General features: G+C 39.9%; 1 pseudogene across 1 annotated transcript; it reads right to left on the bottom strand.

Annotated features, from left to right (window-relative positions):
* Positions 1-2,357: 2,357 nt before the first annotated feature.
* LOC146455837 (transient receptor potential cation channel subfamily A member 1-like) lies at positions 2,358-14,361 on the bottom strand (annotated as a pseudogene). Its single transcript, XR_014858938.1, has 8 exons — positions 14,282-14,361; positions 12,097-12,424; positions 10,816-11,012; positions 10,109-10,444; positions 7,260-8,115; positions 5,744-5,923; positions 4,364-4,539; positions 2,358-3,538 (listed from the first exon to the last, which is right to left on the bottom strand). The product of XR_014858938.1 is annotated as a transient receptor potential cation channel subfamily A member 1-like (transcript).
* Between the last annotated feature and the right edge of the window lie 676 nt (positions 14,362-15,037).

Genomic DNA, 15,037 nt, shown 5'->3' with positions numbered 1-15,037 from the left:
GCAGTAAAAGTGCATCTGATCGCTTTGACTTGGATAGGAGACCATAAAAGTTTAGAAATACTCCGAATGGAGTGACCCATACCATTTGATTTTGCAACCGGAATTGCCGGGTATAATAACAAGACGCCTATGGGCGTTTACGCGGGATGAGTTGGTGCATGTTTAGCACTAAGTGCAGGTGGAAACGTATCCACCCGTCCGGATTGAGCCAAAGGAATAGTTTTGAGTCACAAAGATAGCGTGATGTTCCGGTATCCTTGCGTGACGCTACTTACAGTCATACCGGAAATTGCACTGCGATAACGTAACGACCACACAAATACAGGCCTGACACATTTTTTTCTGATTATGTAATGTCAGTAAGTATAAGTTTACAAAGTGTCCCCGCTACATTTAAAAAAAAAGGCAAACAGACAAAAAAGCTTTCCTTAATGAAAACTTAAGTAAAAATTGATAATCAAACCTTTAATTTTTTGGTAGGTGGATTTCCAACAGTGTTTATGCATCAGTTCTACAAAGTGATGTGATGTGTGTTTAAGCTTATCAATGACCTTTCCTCCTCGCATTGTGGTTCTACAATCTGTCAAACAAAGTGTGATTTCTTCGCTAGGAACAGTCTCCAATTTCCACCGTTTAAGCTGTCGGAGTAAGTTTTAGAAGTTATTATTTCGATTTGCCACTTCAATAGGGTTAATTATCTTTCCGAAAATGGCATATTTGAGTCTAAAACGTGTAAACAATATGGTCGCTGAAAAAAGTCTTCTTACATGGTTATGTGACGAACTGGTAGAAAGACTCCGTCCCCTCCCTCCTGACATACGCGCAAATAATGAATTGTTGAAGAAAATGAGAACAATAGAAGACAAAAATATCCCCTCTCGGAGAAAACAGAATTTAATTCAGGTTCAATTAATTTATTCATGCACATTTGTGACTATGATAAAAAAATTCACGTAACCGAATTTTTAACGCGGTCGGCGCAGGCCTCCCGCGTAATTATATCTCGGTCTATCCTTACGTGACCTGAAGTTGCCTGTGTTCCCATAATCTGATCTTTAATTTCCCATGAATTTGCACCCTCTATCACTTGGTGATTACAGCGATGGATCCAAAAAATCTAGAAAGAGAGGGCAGAAGAATTGTGGAGCGCAAGCCCCGCCCTCCACTCCCACCCCACCCAAATAAAAAAAATTCACGTTCGTAGAGATTCTGCTTTACAACAGTTCTAGGAGCATTTGTGACCTAAGGTTAAGACTTCGGAGGACAAACTTTAAGGACATTTTTTTAAAAACGATACAAGAAAGAATGGGGGCCACGGCCCCTTGAAACAATTGATCCCAATGGAGCATGACCTAAGGATATATCTTTAGCTTACGCTGACTGACACCGGTTTCCTAGTTGCGTGGTTTCCGGTTTCTTTTTCACCCGCGTAATGTGGATAGAAACTGCAAGGTGATAGCCATCCCCAGGAACAACCAAGTTTCAACCAAACACTAAATCAACCAAAACTGGTTTAGGTTGAGACGGTTGATCCCAATAGAACACGAGCTAGACCTTAGGGTATATCTCAAGGTGGCTGAGTGACACCTGTTTTCAGTTAATTTATTTTTATTCCATTTTATTTAGCTTCGTCATGTTAACGGACAATCAAATAACAACAACACAGAGAAAATAATGGCAGAGGAGCTGCTACAGCAATGACTAATTACAGTGGTCCCCTGACACCTAAAGAAAACTAAGCAAACTAAATAAAATTTATTAGCAGCAAGATGGAAAGCGTGCTAACCTACGAGAGCTGCTTAGGCGTTAAGTACGGTAGTGTTCCTGGTCATGATATTATTCACAGTATTGCAGTATTCAAATAATTGAATAAACCCTCCTTGCATGCCCAACGTTTTTATTCCATAACTGCTCTGCCAGTGTGTTCTAGATACGGCGAGATTTGAACAATGCAAAAAAACCAAAACAAAAACAAACAAACAAAAAAGAGCGCTGGTATGTAGCCGTCTTAGTTGCCTCTTTCTGGTATAACACTGAGTGACTTCGTTGTTGTTGCGCTACAGGTTGCTTCACTCATGACTGGAAATTATTCTTTCCAGCACTTATACTTTGGACAGATTAATACTACCACTCTTTATCAGCAGATACAACAACAATAGCATCAAAACAAATGCTTAATCTTTGCCAAACAACTGATGGTCCTTTCTCGATATAATAGGTTACCTTAAAAATAGTATAATCTGTTGGAAACACCCCTAATTTTACCTTTCAGTGGCTATAACTAAAAAATGAACTCGCTGACCCACATTTTTATTATGGAGTTGTGTTCACTTTCTTTAGATACAATTTTTTGCAAAGTTTAAAAACATAAGGATTAAGGACATTCGTGGGAAGGGGTTAAGAGCCACCTTATATTTTCAAAAACTTCAAAGGTGGGGAAGAAAAAGTGATAAAGAATTGTTTTCGATTCTCATCCGAGAACAGCGTGCAGCTTTGATAAAGCAAATGAATAAAGTTCTGTCATATATACTGTCACTCAACACGACAGAACTATGGATTATTGTGTTCGACGTTAGTGAGAACGCATACTATTCGCGTCCGCCTCTATCTGGATGCTGTGCGATTTCAGGGTTTGAGCGCCATCATGGACCGATTGACCACTCGCCTAGATTTCATACGAGAGCTTTGAATCCCGCTGGTTAAGTGAAGTCCCGCGGGTTGACTCGCTTCGGTCTGGATGCCATGAGATCGAACGCACTTTACTAATCCATGATTATTACTAGTGTCTATACGTATATACATATAATCTGACCACAGAACCGTAATCCTCGGAACTTAAGAGGAGTTGCTGGAATTCCCGTTAAATTCAAGCTGGCTTTATTACGCTCAGCTCTGAACGACATTTTCACCCCTCCTTTCGTAAACATAAGAAAATTAATTAGAATTAATGGCATTACTCTATAGCTGATTTCGTTCTTCTTGTAGGAAAATAACCAGGAGTGCGTTAGTACCTCCCATCCTCACTTATCTCTCTAAATGACAAAATGCGATGCTACAGTCAAGGGCAAGTTATCCCATGAAATTACGATTTGTTAATCTCGAGTCCACCTTAAAACGTCCGCACTGTGATGGAAATTTTGATCAATTCTGATAAAAGTTGCTCAAATATTAGAAAAAGGACCTTTTTATGACAAAACCGAAAAAAAAAATAAAACTATTTTAGAAATGCTTTTGAAGCGGCTTGGCCGCGTTTGTCACTCCTTATCGCTTATTCACACACTCAAAAAAATTATTTTTTACAATTAATTTACAAAAAAGTTTTCATCTTGGGCCGAGGAATCGGTAGTATTCATCTATCGCGAGCCCACTTTTAGCTGATGGGAGATTTCCTGAAGGAGTCTAGATTTCATCCATATCACTCTGCAGTCGCTTAATATGTTCTCGCTGCTTAGCAACCTCCGCTGACACTTTGCTTTTCGTGGGCTCATCATCTGTGACATCGACGGGGTTGTCCAATACATCGATCATCTTGAACATACTGTAAAAAAAGTGCCAGTCTTAACAGAAATAACATTCTAAATAAATGCTTAAAGAAACGAAAAAGGAAAACCTTGATATGGAAGCTTGACACTCAAAAAACAGATGACATTTTCCTCGTTTTCATTTAGTTGATTGTGGATGTTTTGAGACCTACAGTCGTAAGTTGTAAGTGTGTTTACGATCCGCGTATCTCGGGATGATCCGTGAAACTCGGTTGCCTCCGTGGCTTATTACTATGCGAAGGTTACCTCGCTTTTTCAGAGAAAATTACGTTTCAATTTTAGGATAAAATGCCATACGTTGTTATGCATTTTAAAGTTTTTTTTTTTAGATCTTCTGTTGCTTAATTGTCCCTGAGAAATATGTGATTACCTCCAATTTCCTTTTTGAAACCAGCAAGTCCTTGTTAAGGTCTTCTTTTTCCGCCTTGCCATAAACAGCGGAAAAAAGTACTGTCAAAGTTTCTCTTTCCTGTGTTACACTTGGCTTGCTCTTACATTTGACTGATTTGTCTCATTTGTGAACACTGCTAAACGCAAACGCTAGCTTGTAAAGCGTGACTTATCCTCCATCTTGGAGAACCACTCCACTTGCGCATGCGTGTATTTGTTGTTTAATTGCGTTTGCATTGCAACATGCGCTACGTGTGAACATATTGCACTTGCCCATGCGTCAGTTGTGTTTGGTCCCCACGTCTGCACCAGCCTTGGGCGATTTGCACCATGCAAGTCCGCATATCGCAACTCGCAACTCTTCTATTCGAGCTGGTAATTAATTTTAATTTTAAAACGGCTGCTGCATGCTGCAGTCCGTAAATACTTACACTGCCAACCTATTTCGCTTGTTTGGCTTTAGCACCAGGATTGATTTGTGAAAGTGTTTCCTTAGCAGGCGAGGGTATCGTTGATCGATATCAGTTGCAAACTCAACTTGCATTGCTAAGCGTCTCATGTTGGCATCACGCTGGACACTGTCAATATCACCGACAGCCAAACCCACCTACGAAAACGTCACATTAGAATTATAATGACAATGATGTATTATTCAACTAGTGACACAGGCATACTCGAAAAAAAAAATCCGAGTGCTCCTATCGGGAGTCGAACCTAAGACCTTCCGATTACTAGTTCGGATGCTCTACCACTGAGCTAGAGGAAACTCGTGGGAGCTAAACCTTGTTTAATGGCCTTAGCTCCCACGAGTCTCCCTCAGCTCAGTGGTAGAGCATCCGAACTAGTAATCGGAAGCTTTTAGTTTCGACACCTGATAGGAGCACTCGGATATTTTTTACGAGTATGCCTGTGTCACTAATTGAATAATACATCATTCTCATTTATTCACCAGGCTTAGAATATCCCATCACATTTATTTCATAGAATCATAACGTCTGCCCTTGTTTTAATATTAAAAACATATTGAAGTTTGCTCTTGTTTTCATTTTCATTATGGTGTTATATATTGTGCATGCCTCTATAGCCAAGCCTGTCGCAAACAAGGACCGACTTCTTTTGGGGAAAGTTAGGAAATAGTTTCATCGCTTTCATTTCAAAACGCTTCTGCAATTACGCTTACGTACATTGCAACATTTTTTTACAGATCCAAGTTCAATTATACGTTAAAAGACAAAATATTATTGTTCCTTTTTCCAAAACACTTTGCTTTTAATGCCTTGACCGTACAGCGAAGACTTGAGATGGCGGGCAATATGGATTCTGAGCTTTTATTGAAATTTACTGGGTATTTCCCATACTACCTTTCGGCATTGTTGCGTACGCGTATACGCTTTTTTGAACAACTTTTGTCGAAACAGCTTTATACGTAATCTGGCGGTGCGTTAAAGCGAACTTCCTTTACAGGGAGTATAATCTGAAATACAAGAACAATATTATTGGGAGTGCAGCAAGTGCGTAAGTGTCACTTAGATAGAGCTGGGAAATTCCATTTTTGTAAATGCATGACCATATGATAATTTGATTAACCTGTCCTATGTAGCCGATCTTTAATTTCAGGAGTCGAATTCACAGGAAAGGCCTGCTCATGTTCATGAATTGGGTGCATTCTTCGCACAAATGTGTTATTTTTGTAGCTTCTTTTCCTTGGTTTCACTAAGGTTCTTCAATAATCTGGACGCCTAAATCAGGCTCAGCAATTGAAATCAGCCGGATTTAAAAGAGGTTAAGTTACGAATATCAAGATAACTTACCAAAAAATTCATAAGCAAAACAGACACCATCATGCAGAAAAAGAAAACGATGATCGAAGAGAACTCTGGGGTAGGCACACATGAAGCCTTCGGTTTCACAAAATGATCGTCGTAATCAATGTCCCCAACCATCATTATAGACGTCTTTAAAAAAGACCACCAAACGGAGCAGAAGGAATCCTAAGGGAAAGAAGTAAAAAAGTTTAGAACGTAAGATGAAATATCCATCATCTTGTCGCGAGCACAGGGCAGTGAAAAAAAAATGTCATTTCTTGGCCGACGCGAATCGAACATGTGACCTTTCGTGCACTGGCCGGTTGCTGTAATCACTGTGGCAGGATCTGAGAGCTTGCGGGAACTTTCTCTTTCCTATTCTTGTGGCAAGATGGCATTTTTTAATCTTAATTTCATTCCCTCAGCTTAAAATCTTGCCTATGATCTTTCGGCTTTCAACTCTATTTCACCACACAGCGCACCCTTCTCAACATTAGAAACGTTAGAGACCTCAAGATTCTAGTGCGAGTTCGACCAGGAATGCGACATTTGACATAAAGTTCTTGGCGAAGTACAAAGAAGAAATACATCCGGTCCAGGATAGCCTGCGATCAGGCGTTCTCTTTTCTTTTTCGCGGTCCCCGCAAAAAAAAAAGAACGCCTGATGGCAGATTAGCCCAGGAAGCTTTATTTGATTAAGTTGTTCAGATTGATGATACCTTAGATATTTTGTGATTCCGAAAAAGGCCAGATCGCCTAGGTTTCAAGGACATCTTCTTGGCACTACACCGTCTCACAAAAACGTGTAATAAAATGACGACTGCTATATCGTTTTCCGGGCCGCCCAATGACACTGGTTCACGCGTGCACTCTTGCTCTATTGGCAGAACTTGTACGGGTACTTGAATCTAAGGGTTTCAGAGGATTTAAAGATTATAATATCTACGCTGTTGAAAGAGTTTCAATCGACATTTCGGCAATGCTGCCTTCATCAGTGTACAAAAATATACCGTTAAAAAGTTGAAAAGTGGAACTATACCCTGAGGAAGGCAACATTATCGAAGCATCGGTTGAAACTCTTTTAACAGCGTCGATTTTATAATGTTTAAATCCTCATTAATTCACTACGCTGCGCAGTATTTCAATCTTTAATTTAAGGGTCTCTATTGATTCTCTCACTGATCTGACGAAGGACGAGTGTCACATATGAAGCTGGTAAATGACGCAGCTCACGAGGGGTCTCCCAATAGTGCGCTCAGTTTTCGAGCTTCCAATCGACGTTAGAAATATGAAGGTCGTGGGTTGCAGAAATCCTGAGGTAATAAAATTGCAGTTCGCCAGGGTCTCTCCTGGCGACCAACCAATTGCGAAAAAGCCTTAAGACTCTGGGTACGAGATTGAGTAGGTGGCCTGAATAAGGGATGAAGCTTACACTCCTTTGTTAGTCCGCGACCGGACAGGCGCATGTTTAACGACAACGCATTTTGAGCAAGTTTCACCGTCTCTGGCATATCATACATACCTGTTCTTTCAGAAGCAAGAAAAAAACCAGCGAGAATGAAACTACCATCGGAATAAATACGAACACCACTCTGAAAAAGGTTTTGGTAACTTCAAGAAACATGGAGACGTAAAGTCCGAAATAGGTAAATCTTCGCAGGAACAACACCAGGCTGAGGTACGAAAGAAGAATGGCGATGCACGCCAGTGGCCACAAAGCCTTACCCTCGGCGAAGATGTTTTTCTCCAGGAAATAAGGCGTGAGGTACAACAATGCTGTAATGTAGCAGCACCAATCGATGAGGTTCGTAAAATGAGTGAAATATCTCCACTGCTGTATGGTCATCTGGTAAATCTCCTTTAGCATGTGGATACAGATGAAAATCACAATCACTACTGGGGTTCCAGTTGAGATCGTAAACATCTTGTCGTCTTCGTTGAAAGCATTGGCGGATTGGTCAGAGGAAACAGGCTGCTTCTTTCGTTCGGTTACCGTGAAGTCGGTAAACATGCAAACGAAGGCCAAGTAGGTCAAAAAGTTACACCAGAAAAGTGGTTGACCAACTTTCATCCATTTCCACCTAAGAAGAGCTTGGGACAGCGGGTGTGTCAAAAGATCCTCGCGTTCTGATTCAACCATAACAGCTGGACCAAAGAAACGATTTTCTCTGGATTTGTTTGTGCCTTCGCTGTCACCGTCAAAAGGGGCCAGGAGACTGACGTCAAATGTCACGGAATATTCAGGGTCACATCGTGGAAGATCAGAGAAGGTTATGCATTTATTCATCACTTCTTCGGCTACTTTAGGCATGGTCTGTATGAGGCTTTTCATCGGATTAAATCCACGGTCAGCTTTGCACTGTAAAATCTCCTTCCATCTGAATATCAGAAAAATGGGACACATTCATTCGTCTGGTTTCAGTATGTATAAAACGGATAACGAGAAAGACGGAAAATTTGGATGATTTCCTAACGTGAATGATCAGAAATGATCAGAAATGCTTTAAGATTATAAGGGGAAAAGGTTAGAGAGGCAATGGTAAGGTCTTCAGTTACCTTTGCTACGCCAAGTTCCAGGAGTCATAAAAAGCAAGGGCTCGAAGTGTAACTGTTTGTGTTAACATTTACAGCTGAATAATTAGAACTGAAAAAGATGGTATTTGTGTAGGTTATATGGCATTTTTAATAAATTGAAATTCATTTTACTTTTCATGATCAAGTGCAAGGGTCTGTTGAACAATTATTCCACAAGCGTGCGCTGGATATGAGATAATAGATGGTAAAAATCTTTCCATATTCAAGTGCGAATAGAGTAACTGTTTTATTAACAACCAAGAAATATCACTAGATCTTGCTGATTTCTGCAGTGCGAGAAAGACCGGCCAAAAGACAATTTAATGGCGTCTATTTTTGGGCATGTAGTATTAACAATTATTCCACGAGCGCGCGTTGGATACGAGGTAATGGAGAAAGTTGGGTATAATCATCTCATATGCAACAAGCATGTGTATAATAACTGTTTCATTAAAAACAATCGAGAAATGTTGCTAGATCGTACTGGTTTCGTTTTTCAGGAACAACCAGAAGCAATTTAATGGTCGCTATTTCTCGGCCATTGTAATTTATGTATATTTAGCCCAGCCTAAAAGTGGAGCTCCACAACTCATTTTTAATAGCATTTATATACATGCAAGTCTGCTTATTGTATGGACGTAATAACACGTAATAACGTTACAAATTCCTCATCCCTTCTGGAGTTATATATATCTTAAGTACATATAAAGCAAACTGGTTACGCGAAATATTTCAGCGTATTAAAGTGTGTTTACAAAAATGCGCGAATGGTGAATGAATTACACAAGTCCAACACAAAATGCTCAAAACAATTCATAACTGTGAATATTTCTCCTTCAGAAATAATTATATGCTCTAAGTAAATGCTAACAAAAGGAGAATACAAGAAAAATAATGTGTGCTTGTGGTCCGAAATATTTATGGGTTTACTGCATGTTTACAAAATTGCGTTGCGAATGAATTTATAATACACATTAAGTCCAACACAAAATGTTCAAAACAATTCACAACTGTGAATAGCTCTGTGAATGTTCAAAATTAATTTATCCACGAATATTTGTCGTATGGCAACGACTGAAGTATTGGTGTGTAGTTTGAAATATGTTAAATATGGAAAATTACCCACAATTGTCTGCAAAATTGCATTCAATTTCCAAGCGACTTGCGAGTTGCTTGGTACATGCCTGTTTTCAACTGACATTCCGCCTGTTTGTTCGCCCTGTCATTTGCTCTCGAGTTTCAAATTTCCTTATTAGTCGCCCGCTTTCTCGACATATGTCGTTTTTCGAAATATTCAACGAATGCAACAATGTTTTTTTCACAATTCTCGTTTGTTTTTCTGAAAGAAGTTGACCATCCCATTTTCCGCCGAAAAATACTCAGGTTTCAGCACAGGTTTGAGTGTCTCATCTCACATTGGCTTACATGGAGGAGGTATGTACGTACGGTCGGTCGTTCGCAAGTGACGTCATAACCAAACCAAAATTTCTCGCACTGATGGGTTTACCAAAAACTCTTAGCTATGGCGCGTCGAAAAGGGGCGCGCGCGCGCGGAGCTCCGCTATAATGGTTAACATCATGTGGCCTTCAAGCCAATCAAACCTCTGGAATTGCATTGTCGAATGATTCCGTTTTCAATAACAGCTAATGGCGAACGATAATTCAGCTAATGTATTTGCTTCGGGTTCCGATATCGATTGACGGCCGTTGCACCTTTTCTGTTTGCTGTAATTGCATTGGTAAGAGCTATTACTTCAGTTTTGGTTTTACGACACGCGGGAAACCACTCGAACTTACTTATTGTTCTTGATGAGAACCTCAGCCACCTTCTCCTAGCCAGATTCAATAGCTACATCCAAGCAAGTCATATTCTGCTTATTACACACAGTGATATCGGCGCCACGTGACAGCATCAGTTGTAAAATGCTCACGTTACCATACTTGGCAGCCACGTGCAATGGCGTGTTGCCATCTTGATCTGTTGCTTCCAAGGGTAATGTGGAATGGTAGATGAGTAATGCTTCTGCGGTGCGCACGCATCCTCCAGCAGCACAGTGGTGCAGCGCTGTCCAGCGATTGCTGTCTCGAATCATGGTGTGCGCACCCATGTGCAGAAGTACAGAGCATGTCTCACTGTTAAAAGAAATGGGAAATCAAATTAAATTCTTTGAAAGATTCTTTTTCCAGGGAACAAATAACCATTGAACTTAGTACGTTTGGGAGTCTGGTCTTTTAAAAAAAGTAAAGATTGATGAAGTTTCGCAAGGTCTAACAATTTGTAGGTTTGTACGTTTGTACGGAAACGGTCAAGTTTTGCCCATCTCTATACAAAATTTGCAAAAATGGCTGAAGTTGCAAGAACTGCATCCTCGCTATCTTAACGTCAGGATTTGTCTTTTTTACTCACTTTAAGGTGCTACTTACAGTAGTGTCAACGATTTTTCGCTACCTGGCCTATAAAAAAAAAATTTAACTACAGTTATAATGGTCTATTGCTCGTATACCTGTGGCTTTTCTCCGCTGCCAGATGAAGAGGAGTAAGGCCGCGCTCGTCCTTGTCGTTGATGTGTCCAGGTTCAGAGAAGCAAAGCTCCTCCACACAGCTTACGTGTCCATTTTGGGCAGCTGCGTGCAGTGGAGACCTTTCAAGGACATCCATAGGAGCCACAATGCAATTCTTCCCCAGTAGGATCTGAAGGCTCTGATTGTCATCATATGAAATCCGTTACTAACCAAAGTCTGACCTCTTAACTCAAATTATAACTAATTATTATTTGAACATTTTTGAAGCCTGCGTAGCAGGCATAGTTGGGGAAGGACTAGAGGCGCGAGAAAAGTGCGAAAAGAAAGAAATGGCGGGCTCCTCCCTGCCAACGTTTCTGTGTTATCATTGTTAAAAAAAATTAAAGAAAACTCGCTGGCCGGCGCTCTGAATCCTTCAGGAATCCTTAGTCAGCCCAGATTGTAGCTACAGAATAAACTTAGTTATAAAAACGCGAAGTTGCTTTAAAGTGCATTATAAAGTTTTCTAACAGTAGACTTTGTACAGATACACAAATTCGCTGTTACGTAACGCGAGGGCAGCTCTGAGCTCATTCATTCGTTCGTTCGTTCCTTCCTTTCTTCCATCCATCCATCCATCCATCCATTCATCCATCCATCCATCCATCCATCCATCCATCCATCCATCCATCCATCCATCCATCCATCCATTCATCCATCCATCCATTCATTCATTCATTCATTCATTCATTCATTCATTCATTCATTCATTCATTCATTCATTCATTCATTCATTCATTCATTCATTCGCACAGTATTGCTTTTTTTTTTTTACTAGTGGGGTTGATTGCTGTAATAGCCTTCTCTAGGGCCTCCCTGCTAAGCTCCAGCGAGTGCAGAATACAGCAGATCGCATCAGTACCTAAGTTTTGCTATATATCTCAGACGCTCTTTAATCTTCACTGGCTGCCTGTTAATTAAGTTTTCTGTTTATTTACCTTTAAAGCATTGCGTGGTCTTGTGCCGAAATATCTCAATGTTTTACTTAGATTTAAGGCAAATTGCTAGAACTTTTAAGGTCATCAGTGGAAAATTTTAACTAGTTTAACTTTAGCGCCGATTCCAATTTCAATTTTAACTTTTCGTTATTTTACTCAGGAGTCCACGAGTTCCTGCTTTACTTTTTTTTACATTAAGGTTTAACCTCATCTATTATTTTTGTGTGTATATGTTACTATCCAATCTACTTATCAATGTAATAAACTGGCCGCTCGTTCACTTACCTGCAAAATTCCAAGCCGTGCGGCATAATGAAGCGGCGTCTGCAAATCCTTGTCCCTTTCATTTATTAATGTGTCTTGATCTCGATCAAGAAGCATGCGCAGAGTATCCAATCGTTTGTACCGCACGGCAAGGTGTATGCAGGTCCTTAGTGACTCGTCACGTGACTCGTAGTTAGCCCTAGACTCCAGTAATAGCTCAGCGGTTTTCGTCCTACCTCGTTTGACTGCACAGATGAACGCCGTCCGATTAGCGCTGTCTTTGGCTTCGACACCTGCGCCAGCTTTAAGTAAATATTTCACGATATCTACCCTGTCAAACTCAGCGGGCCTGCAACGAGTAAACAAGGAAGATGAAAATTGAGTCCTCCGACTTTTTAGATACGTGGAAAAATAACGTAAAGTAGCAAATATACATGTCCTGGGTCTACTACCGTACTAGCTGAAAGTTTTTTTAGAGCATTATTTTCAGCAAAAGACGTTTTTGTGTCTACGGCTTCTAGAGAAGCGTAGACACTATGTCATCGGGTTGAGTGAAAGAGTGAAAGAGTGAAAGAGTGTAAGAGTGTAAATGCCACAGGAATCCCAAATGGAATCCTATCGAAAGCCGACGCTAATCCTCGACTGACCGAGATCTAAGTGATTGTATTTCCGGATCAGGACAATGGCGACAATACGGTAAATGATGTTTTCCGATATTGATTTGCTTTTTACTAATAGTTTACAGTCAACCCAGGTCACGCGTGAACAGTATTTCCAAGAATGAAATGAACATTCGAAGTTCTCTTTGTAATGTCCGACGTGTGAATGGAATGTTGGGCATTTCGCTGGAAATCGTTCTGAAAAAGACGCATTAACTGAAAAAAAGATTCAAAATACTTAGGAAACAATTGTTATTCTTGAAACATTCAATTTTGCAATGTAAAAAAAAAATTCATAGCTTTATACCGTCAATAAGCTAGGGAAATTTATACGGGAACTCTGAAATCTCGTTTGCGATTTTCAAAACTGACATGTAAATTTCAAAACTCCGTTCAAATTTAAAAAATATCGTTCACGCGTGACCTGGGTTGACTGTAAGTGATGATTTGAACCAGAATTCTGTAACTTCTGTAATTTTCATCGCAAACGTACCCGAATTTACTGCGAGTGATCGCTTTGAACAAACACGGTGTGTCTTCAAATTTTACATGCGTGCTTGCACGCACGCAAAAAAAAAACTGAAAGTTTTTTGCCTCTAATAACAAATGCATCGTTTATTTCAATAAAATGTTTCGTTGGAAAAGCTTTTTGTTGATTTTTGTGTCTTTGTCAATTCATATATGCGTTTGAGAAGCGACAGATGCTAGATGCGCAATCAAGGACAATTTGCATAAGCGGGTTGAAATTTGATATGCCAAAGGTCTTCATCAACACGCCGTGAATTTTTAGCAATTTTTGCGTTCAAGTGTGTTTTTCGGCAAATGATTAATAGGTAACCATATTATTTCACGTCAGAAAACATTTGTTTTTAACCGCTCTAGGAAAAAGTTAATTTATGCGAAAACTATGGAAACACGACAGGAGTCAAGGAATGATACTTGCTATTCATAAGTTCAGTATAGATTAATTAATAGTTTCTGTTGCATTTTATGCCTACGTTTCAGATTAGAACTTTGTTTTCAGTACTTTATGTTTAGAACTCTGCTGCATTGCTTTCAGTACAAAGTTGTGGTTCACGTTGTAAGATTATATAATATATTGTTTATGTTAGAATAAAGTTACAGTTCTCTTCAAACAAAATGTTTGTGGTAAACAATACCAGCTTAATCTCTTCTCACCAGTATTCTGTGCAACATTTTTACAACCATTTTTTCTATCTCTATCCTATTTCCACTCCTCCCTCTTCGTTTTCTTTTCAGTCTTATTTCCCTTTTCTTCAATTCTTTTATATCACATTTCTACACCAGTGCTGCAGTAGACACATGCAGTCTGAGACTGCCTATTTTTTTTAATTGGCGAGGGGGTGTGTGTGTGTTTGGGGGGAGAGGTTTGGGGGGAGAGAGAGTGTTGAGGAACGTTTTACTGGAGCAAGTTTCAAAAGCAAAGGCCCTTGATAAAGCTGACAGAAAATGAGATTAGATTACGTGTAGCACAAATTAAAGCAATAGCGCAATGTTGAGAAAATGATGGCAGTAAACTAAGTCACCTGTGGAGAGGAGTTTTCTGTAGTTGGTCTCTACAATTCATCGGTGCATCGTGGGATATCAGCAACTCTACCACTGTCATGTGACCATTATCCGTTTTGCATCCAACTAATGATATTTATTATGGCAGATTTTAGGTGTGGGCTTACTCTTGGCATAACAAGGGATTCTTGTTTATTCCCTGCATATTCTTGGCAAATTCATGCACTCGAATACTGACTCCACTGCTATTTAAAACTTGTTAAAAAACCCAGTCTTTTCGTACTAAAAGTAAGACAAGTGTGGTAGCTTTAAAACCTTAATTTTTTTTGCCGAACATTGCGGCGTGTGTTTTTAAAAATAATTCATATCTCAGGCCCCAAAATTGTTTTGCGCTCTGCTTGTCGCCATGTTATGCTTTTGACAGTGTGGCTATGGCGTCCAACCTGACAGTCCACCCAAGGCCCTTTAGATTTGACTATGACAACAACTAGTAGTACGAATTTTCAATTCGAGTGCTCGTGCTTTGACCGGATCACTTGTTTTACCAATCTGGTCTCTTTGTCTACTGATAAACAGTAGGAAAGAGCGAACGTTCAGGGGAGTCGTGACAAGTTTGAAATTTAAAAGTCGCGCTCGTGCTCAATCTCGTGCTCGTACTTAAATCTTTAAAGATGTCTTTAAAGTTTGAGGGTCAAGACAGACTGCTTACGATTGGGGCTGGAATATTCCATGCCAGATTGCAACGACTGTTCTAGAATCTACATAGCGACTGTAAG

Source organism: Pavona decussata, unplaced genomic scaffold (assembly GCF_977016875.1).
Source record: "Pavona decussata unplaced genomic scaffold, jaPavDecu1.1 SCAFFOLD_269, whole genome shotgun sequence".
NCBI classification, from domain to species: domain Eukaryota; kingdom Metazoa; phylum Cnidaria; class Anthozoa; order Scleractinia; family Agariciidae; genus Pavona; species Pavona decussata.
Note: the sequence above shows the minus strand (reverse complement) of the source record. Positions and strands in the feature narration are given on the sequence as shown.